Source organism: Sphaerodactylus townsendi, linkage group LG11 (genome assembly GCF_021028975.2).
Source record: "Sphaerodactylus townsendi isolate TG3544 linkage group LG11, MPM_Stown_v2.3, whole genome shotgun sequence".
Classification (NCBI taxonomy): Eukaryota; Metazoa; Chordata; class Lepidosauria; order Squamata; family Sphaerodactylidae; genus Sphaerodactylus; species Sphaerodactylus townsendi.
In genome coordinates, this window is record NC_059435.1 from 58,729,844 (window position 1) to 58,742,210 (window position 12,367).

General features: G+C 40.3%; 1 protein-coding gene across 4 annotated transcripts in view; it reads right to left on the bottom strand.

Annotated features, from left to right (window-relative positions):
• MKX (mohawk homeobox) overlaps window positions 1-12,367 on the bottom strand; it is a 63,995-nt gene that overhangs the window by 27,175 nt on the left and 24,453 nt on the right. The window lies entirely within an intron of this gene.

The following is a 12,367-nucleotide window of genomic DNA, read 5'->3' on the forward strand; positions in this document are numbered from 1 at the left end:
ACTAGGTCTTAGGTTTAATGCTAATAATCGAGCCCAGTGGCCCAGGCCAGCCTAGATTGGGCGGGGGGGGCACTCTGTTTGCGCGTGCCCACAGAGAGGGCTCTGAGTGCCACCTCTGGCACCCGTGCCATAGGTTCGCCACCACTGCTTTATGGTGATGGATGCTAAGATCTCGTCAAGTCAGCATGGGATAGTTTGCCCACTCTATTCTCTCTCTCTCTCTCTCTCTCTCTCTCTCTCTCACTCACTCACACACACACACACACCCCTGCACTAACAACATGTCAGTGGACAAAAAGCCAAATTTCTAGGTATTTTTGCATAACACAGATAAAACAGGGTCTTGCCAGCATTGTGTTGGACAGGGTGATTGAAAAGTGTAAATTGTTGGGGTCTAATAACTGAACCCAACGTTATGCTAATAGTGCCAAAGGAGTATAAACCATGGTTCTAGAAAATATCCTCAGACCTTCTTTTTACCTTACACTCTTCCCAACTGGGATCTTCTTCGTGCATCCTACAGACATTTGTCCAAGCAAAGGAATGTTCTGGAATGTTCCATCATATTTATTCGTTTTTTTCTGAAGCAACAAAACACAGGGAAGGGGCCTTACAGAATTTACTGCAACTGACCGTGAAAGCTCTGTGTCTCTGACACACTGGAGCTCTCTCCAGATGCTGTCAAATCTGTTTTGATATAGTTGCTACGACCAGCTGATGCATGCATAGGTGTCAAAGTTGCGGCCCTCCAGATGTTATAGACTACAGTCCCCATCATCCCCTGCCAGCATCACGCTGACAGGGGATGATGGAGACTGTAGTCCACAACATCTGGAGGGCTGCAAGTTTGACACCTGTGCAAGAGCTTCACATGATCATGATGGGTACACGCAGGGAAAAGAGAAAAATATACTTAGCCATTTTTGTATCCAATTCGGGTCTTCAAAATTTTTAATAAACAGTTTTTTAAAAAATGTATTGTTGAAGGCTTTCACAGGCAGAATCAACCGGCTGCCTGTATGGCCACTGTCTGGTAGTTTTTGCTCCTAATGTTTTGCCTGCATCTATGGCTGGCATGTTACCACAACATGCCTCTGAAGATGTCAGCCACAGATGCAGATTAAATGTTCAGAAGAAAAATCTACCCAATCATGACCACACAGCCCAGAAAACCCAAAAGGGCCAGTTTTTAAAAAGATAATATAAATCAGTTTTAAAAATGGTACATGTGTATAAACCAAGCATTAAGGAGTTGAATTGGGACATCTGTTGGATTAAATCTGTTGCATCAATGATATAACTCTTCATTTAAAAAACCAAGTGATGCATTTATCAACATTAAAGAGTTTTTTCCCCCCCTTGTAGAAGGTAAGTTCTGGCTCTTTTGATTTAGAGCTGAGTGATAAAATTAAATTCCTTCCTTTCTACCAGATGGTTCCAAGTGAAAATCTTCAGTATGCTAGGGCTGTTCAGTTGCTTAAGCATTTTGGATGGATGTGAATTGGCTCCCTCAGAGTGGAGTAGAGAAACCTTTCTGCAGACATTAAGACCGAGGCTCCTCCAGAACAATATTTGTATTGCTTTTACACAAATGATGCCAATTATATTGAACAGCACTCCAAATAAAATCAGGGAAGGCAATTTTCTCTCTCTTTCTCTCTGTTTTTCTATAAAGTAATAAAAGGTATCCATGAAAGAAAAGCACTGCCTGATTTCCCTTTACCAGAATAAGAAAATAGAAATGAAAACTGAGTGGTTAAGAAGATAGGAGGGGCCAAATGGAAGTGCGTATTTAGAGAGAAATGGGGCCAGAGCCTACAGAAACCTGGAACTGGCCCTGTCTGCCACAGACCGAGAAAAGATGTCTTGAATGAATTCTGATGTACTCTCATTCATATTTAGAGTGCTTTAATGTCACAAGCACTGGCGTATCTAGGAGGGGCAGGCAGGGTCATTTGGCCCAGGAACATCTGCCAGGTCACTTGGGGGAGGGATTTTTGCTCCCTCCCCTGCTCCCCTCCCCTCCACCCCCCACTCCCCCAAAACAAAACCAAAATACCTTTTTCTCCACCCAAGTACTACACCACTTGGACAGAGAAAAAGGTTTGTTGGGGTTTCTTCGGCTGCCTGACTGACCCCCTCCCTTTCTTTCCCACCAGGCTCACGTTGCCCAATTTGCCCGCCCTCTGTCCAGCCTGCCCACTTGCTCGCTGCCCAGCCCACCCACCCAGTCACCCCCTTCCTCCCTCAAGCCACTTGGCCTGCCTACCGCTTTAGAGAGGTAGGAAGCAGATGCAATTTTGGGTGGAGGGTGCAAATTTGGGTGGGCCCCAGGGTGGCCAATTCAGTGCTTGCCCCAGGTGCCAGTGTGAGCAGGTATGCCATGGGGCACAGATGCCAATTCTGATACACAGTGAAAGTCTTCAGATAGAAAAATAGCAATGGGAGCTTTGCTAGAAGGGAAAAAGCAAGCAAAAGCAAGTGCTGGACTGCTTTTCTAATGAAGAAAATGATGCCAAAACTAGACTGGGGGAGGGGGGTGGAAAAGAAAAGAAAGAAGGAGGCTGTGTTGGAACAGCCAAGATTTCATTTTCAATGACGTTTACAGAAAACCTGAATTGTTTTTACTTTCTCTAGGAAGGGGGGAAATGTCACTGGTTGCATTTAAAGAATAAGAGGTTTTCAAAATTTTGTTTTTATGGTAAATTTGGAAAAGAAGCTACTATTTTAACTTACCTATACCCCTTGTAAAAAGCCTATCGCTTTATTTTCTCTTCAAAGACGAGAGATTTGCAAGTACACTAATGTACAGACTGATAGCATCGAGGTGTACCTGTTTAAATCCATTAAACACAGGCAGGAGCATAAGGCGGTTGCTTTGCCAAGTTTCAACCCAGACTGAATTTTTACAGCTGGGTTATAAAAGCTTGAATTAAAAAAAAAGGATTTAGTGGAAATAGTGATACTACTTTAAATGCAGTGGTATGAACACCACTGTGATAGTCTAATATTACCCTGGGGATGTAGGCTGATCCAACAGACAGTGAAGCAGACAAAATTTACCAGATTGTTACCAGCGGTTGTTTTATTTACAACAAGCTGTGCAAATTGACTGGAACACACAAGAACACAATTTCAGGTATGAGGTTTTAAGTCAGACATTTTTCCAGAACGAAATGAAGTTTTTATGGGCTCCCCATTACTTTAGGGTTACTGCCAAGAAACACAGTCCCTTCATATTCTCCTCCTTGCTACTGTAGAACTGACATTCTGGGTCTTACGTTAATCATATTCATGCTTCCTCCTGCACATGGGTGTGCTCAACTTCAGTTTAACTAAGCACCAATATTAAAGCGTTAACATATGGCTTATGCAGGGTGGTTGGTACTCAACTAGGTGACAAAGTTCTCCCACACAAAATTCGTGGGTTAAAAAGAGTCCTGCTGATGAAAAAGATATTAGCCTTGTACAAAGTCAATAGAGAGCTGAATCTCATGCATCAAATCATGCCTATGTAGGGTGAGATCAAAATCACTGCAGTTTTAAGAAACTGGAACATCATAAAGCCTACCACAGCAGCAGGATTTTTAATATATATATATATTTTCTACACATAGGTTTGAGTACACAAACTTAGAAATATAGGGATTTTCAAAGTGTGCGGTTTCAAGATTTCTCAAAAGGTCCGTCACAAGAAGATGATTTATTTCAACTCTGCTCAGTTTATTATTACCTATTTAGGAGAGGGGCTGTGTTTAAATGCTTTGCACACAGAATGTTTTGGGTTCAATTCTTGGTACAACCAGTCAAAAGGAATAGGTACCTGTTCATACAAAAGGCCTCTACCTTAGCCACTTCTGGTACAGTAGATAATACTGACCTTTATAGATGAATGGTAGACTTGTTAGCCGATGTCACAAAGAAATGTGATAACAGACTCAAAAAGTTAATGTCCATGTGAAGAGAATGAACCATTTTAACCCAGCCAGTTAACAGTTTACCAATTAAATCAGTACACGCTGATTGTTAGTACAAGGTATTATTTTTTCAGCTTTCACATTCTTTAAATAGCCTATTTTAAAACTAGTTTTCTTACTAATTTCGTTGGTTGCGGTGTTCTAGGTGTTGGAAGGACCTCACAGAGATCTGTGAGGCTGTAAGAGCCTACGTGTGCGATTGTCAAAGATAATTACCACTGGGTCTGCAGTGTGAATTTCTCTGTCTCAGGATGCTCAAGGGCATCACAATTCATTTGCCCAAGAAGGTCTTCTCCAGCTCAGAGTAGTAAGGGTTCTTCTGTTTAGCTCTGCAAGACCCCTGGAACATATAATTTTTCTGGACACCTTGTTAGAACATCAGGAGCCATGGAAACTACATGATGTCACAGGGCTCCTTGTGAAATATAGTTGAGAATAGGAAAAGTAGCATTCTTTTTCCCCAAGTGACCCATACATTTCTCTTTATCCTATTACATTGTTCCTCAGAGTATAGAGTGAGAGAAAAATACAAATAAGAAAAATTCAGCAGTATTTTCAGTGCACGTTTAACTGCCTCACACACTATAAAGGTGGGGCAGCAATTTAGTTGTAGAAGACTGGCTTTGAATGCCAAACGTCCTAGATTCTGTCACTGGCATCTTCAGTTAAAACGATCAAGCAGTAGGTTATGTGAAGTTCCTGAACTTGAAACCCTGGGGAACTAATGCTTATCAGAATAGACAATACTGGCATTGATAGGCCAAGGGAATGACTCAGTATAAAACAGTTTCAGGTACATAATATATCACTTTCTTATTTTGCTGCAAAATATATACCAAGCAATATTTCGGGTTCTGAATTGAAAAAATGTTAATTTTACTGTTTTAAGAATATGTAGCATTTGATTCAACTGAGGTGTCTAAAATGTTATTTAATTATACCAGGGGTCTTCAAACTATGGCCCTCCAGATGTTCATAGACTACAATTCCCATGAGCCCTACCATGTGGCCATGCTGGCAGGGGCTGATGGGAATTGTAGTCCTTGAACATCTGGAGGGCCATAGTTTGAAGACCCCTAAATTATACCATTTGTTCAAGAGCAATAACTAACCTTTTCCTAGGTCATCAACTGCCACCTTTCAGGGATTTTAAGATTTTACAGCCTAACTTACTTGTTATTTTTGAGCAACAGTTTTTTTATTATAAAAGGAACACTTAAAATACTATTTAAGCAGCTGACTTTGCAAACTTTTTAACATGTGCCCTAAAAATATCAGGAATGTGCCCTCGTGTGCTGTGTTCAGCAATCCAATTTTCATCTAGTGAAAGTTTACATTTTGCAGTGGCAGATATTTGTCTCCACTGCCCATTTACTTTACAGTAATCTGCAGCACATCTTACAGACACACAAAAATGCAATTCAAATATTGCCATGAGAAGTGTTGTCAAAGATTTTTTGAATGGTTCCAGAAGATAAGTGCAGTTTATAGCTCCACTTAGAATTACATGTTACATTTTGCTTTTTAAAGTTAAATGGGAAAAAGATAGCAAGACCAGATAACACACCTATATTTGGCTTCTACTGAAATAAAATCTTGAAGTACAGAGAATCCTCAAGTTATAGGCAGAGTTCTCCAGCCTTTACTCATGGCCCCTGGGAATTGTGGTGCTTGTATTATTAATACTGAAAATATCCAAGGTCAGACCCCATAAATGTAGGAGTGTCCCACGGCCGCAGAGGAGGGGCAAATGAGTGTAAAGAAGAAAGTGAGAACAATATAGAAGCCACAAAGCTCTTCAGAGTATAAGCACCTAAAATAAATTCTTTTCAAGAGCTGCTCTTTCCAGGTTTTGCAATCTAAAAGGCTCCAGTCTTAAGGACAATTTCCTAGAAATAAGTTCCACTGAATAAAATGGGACTTGCTTCCCAGTAGACCCACTCAGACTTGCTTTTTTTCTGTTTGCCTTCCTTATGCTGTTAAGTTACACAAACTAGAATGGACTGAAACCTATCAGTACCAAAGAGATTTCAAGGCTTTTCAGCTCTCCTTTGCAACTGTACATGCAAACAACACCCGTGCTTTCACAACTACTTTGAACAGGAACAAATGTATTTCAGTGCTTCATTTTGAGTAAAAACAAAAGAAAGATACTGAAGCTCAGCTAAATTAGGAATAGGCATCTTCTGGACAAGGGATGCTTCCTGTGTCTCTGAAGGGAGGGAACTCTCTGCAGCCACTCAGGACTGAGAGAAATGCACTTGCCTTGAGGCCTTATATTTATTCTTTTGTTATCTGTTCTTGGCACAAATTAAATCCCAAATATATGGAAATGTTTTTGAAATTAATGAAACTTGCAGAGAATATGGGCCATGAAAGGATATGTGTGTATGTATCTATACTTACCAGGCAAAAAACCCCAACAGAGAAAACACCCACGCAAAGCATTTGACAAGGCAAAGTTTTCAGGGAAAATTTTAAAATGTTATTTATTATTTTGTTTAATTTTTTTGTTCCTCTTCCCTTCACGGGCTTGGTGTGGCTTTCAACAATCAAACCATAAATAAATTTACTCAATTTAAAACATGAATAAACTAAAACAAAACCTGGAAAGCAACAGCAATAAACAGAATGAACTCTACAACTGCCATCCACAAATTTACAGCACTTCCAGAATATAAGCAAAATTCCCCTTGTGTCCATGAAGACATCATTCCACAGTTTTTAATGCTCCTTTAGGTGCTAAATCCCAGCCATAAGAAGTTAGCAGTAGACCATTTTCTGATCATATGTGGTGATAAATATTTTTTTAGGTACAAAGCGTGAGAGAAGAAGGCAGGATTAAGATATTTTTCTCATATTTTGTTCTAACTGGACATCCTGATACATCTCCAGTCACACACTCAGAAAGCTTTTTTTAAATGAGTTACTAGTTAGGTCAAAACATGGATGGAGTCCATATGAGGATATGAATCCAAATTGATACCTCAAGTCCCAACCCCATAAATTATATTTGCACAGAAGCCTGTATCGGGACACTAATAATTAAGGAGCATACTTTACAGTTTCTGTGATTAATAAAAGAAATCACAGGGAAAGAACAGTCCATTCAGTTGTTCCTACGAGACCGAGGTGTGTTTTAATCGCTAGATGTGTGGCCATGCTATGCGACTAAACATTACTAGAACAATCCACTGATATGAATGCTTAGCAGCACTGAATGTCTTTCTGGAGAGCTACAACCATTTATACAAATAACATTTAATGTACAATTTATATCTAGAATGAATCATCATTCTATTAATACAATTGTATCAACATAATTCACTTATTCTAATCAGTAAACGTAGTCCCCTGTACAAGCACCAGCTCATTGCTGACCCATGGGGTGATGTCACATCATTTACTAGCCAGACTATATTTCCTGGGGTGGTTTGCCATTGCTTTCCCAGTTGTCTACACTTTACCCCCAGCAAATTGGGTACTCATTTTACTGACCTCGGAAGGATGGAAGACTGAGTCAACCTGGAGCCGGCTACCTGAAACCGACTTCTGTTGGGATCAAACTCAGGCTTGAGCAGAGTTTCGACTGCTAAACTGCAGCTTACAACTCTGCATAACGGGGCTCTCTGTGAGATGCTGTAGCCACTGTGATTCAAAATAGTTTGGAAATGCAACTTTTACCACTTATGTACATTTGCTTTGTAACCCAAGCTATAATGAACAAATTAATAACCTGAAATTACATATCAGTTTTCTCATAGCCAAATGTTCTGAAAAATTCTAACATGCCAAAAAATGTCTGTGGAGGATTCTAAGATGACAAACATCATTTTCTTGATGTGCAATGGAACTGAGTAACCTAAACTGGCTAACGTATTTATGAAGCGAGTGGTAATATCACTTCTGAAATCCAGCCTATTAGAGGAAACGTTCTAAACTCTAATTGCTCATCAACCATATTTAAAATTGGTTCTGCTCTTGCTATTTAAATTACACTTAAAATTCATGGGTTATTTAGAGCCACAAGCCCTTTCTCTCTCCTCTACCCTTATTTCAGCCTAATGCCCCTTTTCACTTAGCACAAGCGTGATGAATAAAAGTAGCTTCATTTTCAGAACTGTGCTTGTTATATCCAAAGCTTCGCTGCACACGAAATAGGAGGCATTCTCAGCACATAAAAACAGGGAGATTAGAACGATCATGTAACAATTTGCTGCTTGTTTTTCCAAAAGCTCAGCCCATTAGTGCTGCAGCGGTTATCGTACAGCTGCCTTGGCCTAATAAAAAAATCCCTTTCCCCCCACTCAATTCTAAAATGTTGGCAGGCAAGGGACAGAGTCCAGTAACAATTGTATTAAGATTATGCCCCATTTCTGAATTCCAGTTGTATAAGTACAGAAAACCAGAAGTTTTCATGTCTTAAGTTACCATATACTCGCTTGAACAACGCTCATTTTAAAAACTAGAATTTGGCAGGCAATTATCACATAATGTAGACCAAATGCACTTGGAATGTTGAAAAATAGTATTCAAAAACCAAGAGATTTCATCTGAAAAAAACACTAACTATGCAACCACAGCTCCTATTCTACGCGAGGCTTTAAATTTTTTTTAATATGCTCAGTACCTAGGCTCAGTCCCAGACTTTGTGCAAAAGGTGGGGCAGTTTTGTCTCCAAATGGAAGTCCCTCTCCAGGCCTGGATACCTGGAGGTTAAACCAAACAGAGCATCCTTTGTTCCTCTTTAGACAATCAACCTGAAAACTTCCACAAAGCCCTAGAGCTTCAACTCAGTGCTTTGAAATTCCTCCTATGAGTTTAAGAACAAATGAGGAAATGGACGGAGATTCCAACTGTGAGAATATGCACATGGAGAAAACCTATAGCCAATCTAGAGTCATGACATAGATTTTTCCTTTGTATGAAGAGATCTACAGAATCAAGGGAATGAAAAAGGGAAAGTAAAAAAGACAGCATCTGTTTCACACGGGTAGAAAAAGAAGGACAATCTGGTCTCATTCTAGTTTGACCGATTCCCAAGAGGTGACTCCAAAGTCATTCAGAGGTCAGAAGACCCCTGTGAGAGACTTGTGTAGTGAATGACCGACTGGGATGCTAGGCAGAGTGGAACAACAGCCAGAATGATAGACTGGAATGGAGAGGCACTGGTTCAAATCCCTTCTCTGGTATGAAACTCACTGGATGGCCTTGGGCCACACATTGGCCCTTTCCACACAACACAATTGAAACATTTTCAGGCAGAAAATAAAATGTTTCCACCATGGAGTTCCACCTGGCTTTTAGCCGAAAACATTTTATTTCCTGCCTGAAAATGTTTCAATTGCATGATGTTCCCAATTGATTCTTCTTGGAAAACATTTTGGAAACATTTTCAATTGCTGTGCAATCTCTTTAGAACGTTTCCCATGGCTCTCCAATCACCAGACTTCCTTGTCGGCACCATTTTCTGAGCTCGCACCAGACATCTCACACTGTGTTTCAGTCATTTTCTGAAATGTTGTGCAGTCGTGTCTACGTAGCTAGGTTGACATGACCCCAGAGAATGGCAGTATGAGGCTTTGAAACTTCGTAGCTACAAATCTATGAAGAAGTTTTTAAAAAATGGAATGACCACAAAATGGTGGCCAGGAAGTGCTTTCGGGGGATAGCTCTTGCAGTGGGGGGAAATGAACACTGGGACCAATGCTATTAAATGTGTTCATAAATTATTTGGGATTGGGAGTAGTGACTGAGTGTGCAGTTGATACTGCATTAGTTTCAGTGGTGAAAATAAAGATAGATGGTGAAGAGGTGCAGGAAGAGCTCTCTAAATTGGCTGAGTGGCAAAAACATGGCAAATGTTGGCAAGTGTAAGGTGATGCACAATAGAACAAACAATTCTAAATTTAAATTTATGGGTTCTGAACTGGCTTAAATTGAGATATTGAGGTTGTACTGAGTCGCTGAGTGAAAATATCACTCAATGCACAGCAGTGGGAGGGAAAGAAGCATATAATCTGACCCTGTCAGATCTGGGAAGCTAAGCAGGATCAAGGAAAACTCTGCAGAAGAAGGCAACTGCAAACCACCTCTGCTTCTCACTTGGCTTGAAAACTCTTTCATGGAATCACCATATGTTGACTGCAACTTGATGGCAAGTACATGCATGTACAGCAGCAGTGAAAAAGACAACCTGCATGCTAGGAAAGGGTTGACAAGAAAATGGAGGTATTGCAGTGCCCTCATGAAGAGCTACAGTACAGTTCCGCTTTTAGTCAGTGCATCTCAAAGAGGATATTGCAGAGCTTGAAAAAAAAAGCATCCGTGGAGAAAGGCTAAAGAATTCATGTTAGGATTTGCAAGTGTCTGTCACAATCCTGACTAGAAGGGGTTAACTATGTGCATGCTAATTAGGTACTGAGGTCACAGTTCATTGATTAAGTCATTGGCTAGTTAACCCGGCATTGCATAGGTGAGACTTGGCACGTAGGTCAGAGGTGATAAAGTTATCTGTGTTCCTTTGTCTCACTCACATGCTCAGAAGTTCTTTGTTGGGATTCACACAAGATGAATTCCTGCCTTGCTCATAGGCACCATGTGGGCTCACATGGGCCTGAGTAAAGCAATCCTGTTAGTGCTAGGATAGAAAGCTGTTCTTTGTTTTATTCCATGTAACCCTTTTTTTATCCTTATTAGTAAGTAAACTTTATATAACCACAGCAATTGTCTCTGGGTAGATTATTTTTTCTTTGCTAATAAACAATCAAATTATCTAACAGTTCATTAAGAAAAAAAGGGGGAACACATGATATGTGGGTGTGTAAAGTGACATCAAGTCACAGTCAACTTATGGTGAACCAAGCAAGGGGCCTTAAAGTCAAGACAGAAGCAGAGATGGTTTGCCATTATCTTCCTCTGCAAAGTCGTCTTTGGCAGTCTCCCTTCCAAGTGCAGACCCTGCTTAGCGTCTGAGATCTGTTAAGATTGGGCCACACCATGCCTCTTCCTTCCTGGCCCGTGATATAGGCTTATAAAATTGTACACAAGGTGAAAAAAAGTAGACAGGGGGCTTTTCTTCCACTCCTGCAATACTACAATTCAAGGACACCTAATGGAGTTGGAAAATTATTTGTTTCGGAACAACAACAACAAAAGGACATACTTCTTTTATTAGTAAGGGACTGTTGTGGAATTTGCTGTCAGAGGATATGACTGCCATAGAAACAGATACACATATTTACATGTACCCATGCAGGAGTCACTATTTTCAGGATGGGGGTTTGAAGAATTGAGTCAACTTGTGTGATGACAGACCTACTGGGAGTGTGGAAACACATCTGGTTCACCAGATAAGCTTCAGCCACTCAGGTGGAGGAGTGGGGAATCAAGCCCAGTTCTCCAGATTAGAATCCACCTGCTCTTAATCACTATACCACCCTGAAACAAAAAAAAATCCCAGCTTCAAGTATAAGCTAACAGAATCCAAAATTGCTGAGAATGAGGGATCTTGAGATCATAGTACAGAGCTCAATAAAAGTGTGATGCAGCAGTGAAATAGGCAATCTCTACGTTGAGGATTATTCAGAGAGGGATTGAATTGAAACAGACAATATTATAAATCTATGGTGCAGACTCCTGTATAAATCTATGGTGTGGACTCCTTTGGAATACTTCAAAAAGGGTATCACATAGATGGAAAAAGTACAGAAGAGGGCAACCAAGATGAGGAGATACTGGAGCACCTTCCCTATGAGGAAAGGCTGAAGAGTCTGGGATTTATCCCTTTACACTAAATGCATATTGAGTATTGTGCCGCAGAGAGAATTGCATCTCACCATGACATGCCTCTGAAAATGCCAGCCATAGATGATGGCAAAATGTTAGGAACAGAAACTTCCAGACCACAGCCACACAGTCTGGAAAATCCACAAGAGCCAGTGGAATCCAGTTGTGAAAGCCTTTCACAATACATTGAACATGATTGAACACTAAAACTAAGCTAGATTAACTGTTGAATAAAACTGGGATTGCTCCAGAAATTGGAGATCTTTAGGGTTAACCTTCAACCACCACCCCAATGCACCAAGGCCAAGGAAGAATACATTTACTGCTGTATTTCATTAACTCATATAAATTGTATACATTGCAGGTTAAGCAAAAACATGCCCTAAATTACAACATCCAGCGCAATTCTATGCAAAATTATTCTAGTTTAAGTGCACTGAAATTGATAGGCATAGGCTCAAGTAACTATATAAGATTACACCGATCATCTACTAACTTCAAATACCCAACAAAACCTGCAGTTCTTCAGCAAACCATTATCTCCCATTCCATGGCTAAGATGCATGAATGCCACAGTAGATTTTCTAACTCAATACTGCCAC